We start from the raw sequence: 3,901 nt of genomic DNA, 5'->3' as shown, positions 1-3,901 counted from the left end.
GAAGCCTTCATCAGAAACAGATGCTGGTCCCATGCTTTTTGTACAGCCTGAAGAACCATGAACCAATTTCTTTATAAATTACCCAGCCTCAGGTATTCCTTTATAGCAACTTAAATGAACTAAGACAATAATCTACAAATTCATTTAGTTGATTACTGGCAAATTAATCTCATGAGAGCAAGAACCTTTCCTGTAGTTCTCTACCCATTCCACGCCTAACACAGCATCTACACACCACAGAGATTAGTAACAGTTTGTTAAAGGAGTAATTGATCCATTTTTACCTTCTGTAAAGACCAATTTAAATCTTTCCTTTATTGTTAACATTGAATCTTCTAGTTCAAAGTTTAAAAAACAGATAAGATGCAGTAACAACAGAGTTTCAGGCAGATCTGGGAAAGAAAGATTTCCTATTATTTCTTTCTTTCTTTCTTCTTTTTTTTGAGACGGAGTCTCACTCTGTTGCCCAGGCTGGAGTGTAGTGGTGCAATCTCAGCTCACTGCAACCTCTGCCTCATGGATTCAAGCGATTCTCCTGACTCAGCCTCCTGAATAGCTAGGACTATAGGCACGCATCACCACACCTGGCTAATATTTGTATTTTTTAGTAGAGCCGGGGTTTCACTATATTGGACAGGCTGATCTCAAACTCCTGACCTCATTATCTGCCGGCCTTAGCCTCCCAAAGTGCTGGGATTATAGGCATGAGCCATTGTGCCCAGCTGATTTCCTATTATTTCTAGGACTAACTACATGAAAATAGGATAATACCTTGCATCACTACATTAATATTAGACTCATTTTTATTGTCTTCTGTTTCTGAGGGTAACAACTTCAAACCTCCTACTTTCTTTCCTGACTTTCACTTCCTATACCATCAGCTCTTCAGGGCAGTCTTGCCATTGGAATAATAATAATAACATCATGTTCTTAGACAAAGACTGACCCACTTTCTGAAATAAGGTTAAAGGTTATTTTATGTGATGTTTCCTTGTTTTAATATGATTTATAAAGAGGGAGAGTCAAAGTTGAAAAATCAGCTATTTTAAATTGATCCTTCTATAATGCTAAAAGGTACTTGTGAAATGAACATGAATAATCTTTACAGCATTAAAGATTGCAGAACCAAAATGTAAAATAGTCTTATTTAACATAAACTAGTTTTATTTCACATTGTTTTGTTCTGCCATTCTTCTATACATTTGCCCAGAGAGGGAAGCAACAAGGAAAGAATATGTAAACACTTTAATCATTTCTAACTTGCCATCTGTGACAATTCACCATGCTGAAATCAGAAAGGATGGAATCACTTTTCCATTTCCTTAAGGTCACCAAGGACAGACAAGCTCAGGACATACTGTGTTTGTCAGAAGCAAAAGAGATGACTGGTGAGGTGTCAGTGACAAATCTGTTCTAGGCTCAGCTCATTTTACTGAAGAATGTGTGTCCCCTTCTGACATTTATCAAAAGAAATTCAATTTTATAAAAAGAAGGATGTCAAATAATAATACATTGCTAACACTCATTTTGTTGCTGTCAGAAGGGCAGATGGGGGCAAAAAGGGAAAAGGGTGGTTGGAAGAGAAAGTTATTCCACCAAGAAACAAACAAGGTCATGCTAATAATACATTTATGTAGACTTGAATATATTTCTAATTAAAGCACCTATTTTTGAGATCCATCTTAGTGCCTGGTTCACACTTTAGAATACCAGTTTTCGTTTCCTCCAGACAGAAGGAATGACACAAAGCAGGTTGATTTGTGGGGTTTTTGTGTTTATTTTTGGTTTTGTATTTTGTTATTGTTTGAGTGCCATTCTGCTGCACCAGGAAAGAAAGCTAATGAAACCTGGTAAAACCCCAGGTACAATGACATGCACCCTGTGGGCATGCAATCAATATTTCTTGTGGTGATGATGATGTTTTTCTCTGGCAGAAAAGGGTATTTTTGGGTCAAAAAGTAACCCAAAAGTTGTGACAGAGGTAACAGAAAAATAGAAGTCAGATTAAGATCAAAGGAAGAAATTCTATCAGGAGACTAATGATGAAGCTGACAATATACTGTAACAAGTAATAGAGTTTTACCATACTGCATAAAAATATTGGATTAAGATACAAATTAAATCTCTTTCTCAGTGAGGGGTTTCTGCAGAACATAAACAATTAAGCTGCTTTCTGGAGAAGACAGGAAACTTGATTAACAAATCCAAAAAGACAGCATAGGGAAGATGGGTTTAACACTAGGAGGTGAAACACCAACTGTTATCCAAATTGACTTTTTCAAAACGTTGGATAATTTCAATCAAGGACTGAAATATACTCTTTTCTCTTTAAGCATCAGTGTTCTCTGGCCTTAAACTACTCATTGGGTTTAGCAATAAGAGCCGAAGGAGGTTCTTATTAAATAAATGCTACTGGTGCATACGTTCCAGTCACAGTCTCCTGAGGTGAGTATGGAGACACCACAGAAAATTGAGCCATGAAATAGGGTTTTGCATCTCTATACCAAAATTTCAAATATCTAGAGTTGTCCTCGCTAATGGTGGCTAAGCAGGCAGCTTGTGGGAGTACAGGAGGCTACAGAAGATGCCGTGAGTAAAGTGTTGGAGTCTGACCTATTCTGAGTCCTGTAGTCTCTGTAAGGTGCCTATTTGATGCAATCTAAGTCTTATTTAGAACAGGGACCCTCAGAAGCTGCTAAGTTAAGTCAAAGAAACAAATACTTCTGTGCATTTTCCTCCCACAAATAAGGGATTGCCCATAGGCATTAAACCAGGAACCCAGTAAAAATCAGGCTTACTGTACTCTAATCCCAAACTCACTGTCTTTGTGATTTTTGAATTCCAGGTGCTAAAAGTTATGCAGAATATTTTTAAATTTATCTGTTATCAAGTGCCTTTCATTGAACAAAAAAAAATATCAAATTCAATAGTACATAAATGAGAGTTTTCTTCTCCTTCTTGGAAGATTTTTAGAAGAATTAAAGTCATCAAGACAATCTTCTACATGGCCTTAGTGTAGTCACCTTCAAATATTAGTATCAGGACACCTTTCAAGGTTTGACATTTTGCATTGGGCTGGCCTTAACATTTGGACAAATCCTTTTTGAATATAGGGAATAAATAATAAATTAAAAAATAAAATATGTTAATATACAAAATTTTAACCCTTTAAATTAGAGCTCAGGAAACTTTTTCCATTAACAGTCAGAGAGTAAAACATGTTCTGCTTTGCGTTCCATGCACTCTCACACAACTAATCAACTGCACTGTTGCAGCACAAAAGTAGCCATAGACAAGACAAAAACAAATAGGGGTGGCTGTGTTCCAACAAATTTTTTTTTTACAATAACAGCATCAAACTTTGCCTTCAGGCCATCCTTTGTTGACCCCCACTTCATATTATCATGTGCCCCCCTTCATTTTTCTCATTCACCTTCTATCACAGTCACAGCTTTGCTTTACAGTGTAGCCAAGTTGTAGCTACAGACCAAACATTGTAAAGAAAGATCTCAGGGGGAATTTGAGAATCAGTTAAAACTTTGTGCTAAATCATGAATATACATTGGGAAACATAGTTAACAACCCATTCCCCATCCTGCTTCCTAGGCCATCTTTCTAAAAATGCAAATTTGATCCTGCAACTTTCTAGCTTAAAATGCTTCACCTGCAACAGAGAGCCCTGGCTCTGCAGTTTGTCACAGTAGGCTCATTTATGGCTGGTTCTGCTTTCTTTGCCTCCTTCTTTCTAATCATCCCTTCCTTCTTACATTCTATGCGTCAGCTACACAGAAGGACTTATAATTTCCAGAATGATACCTGCTCCCTTGCCTTTCAAGCCATATGCTTGGTGGGGCTGTGTGTGTGTGTGTGTGTGTGTGTGTGTGTGTGTGTGTGTGTGTGT

Source organism: Sapajus apella, unplaced genomic scaffold, assembly GCF_009761245.1.
Source record: "Sapajus apella isolate SASKATOON/1434 unplaced genomic scaffold, GSC_monkey_1.0 scaffold7, whole genome shotgun sequence".
In the NCBI taxonomy this organism is placed as follows: Eukaryota; Metazoa; Chordata; class Mammalia; order Primates; family Cebidae; genus Sapajus; species Sapajus apella.
This window is presented reverse-complemented; position numbering follows the sequence as displayed.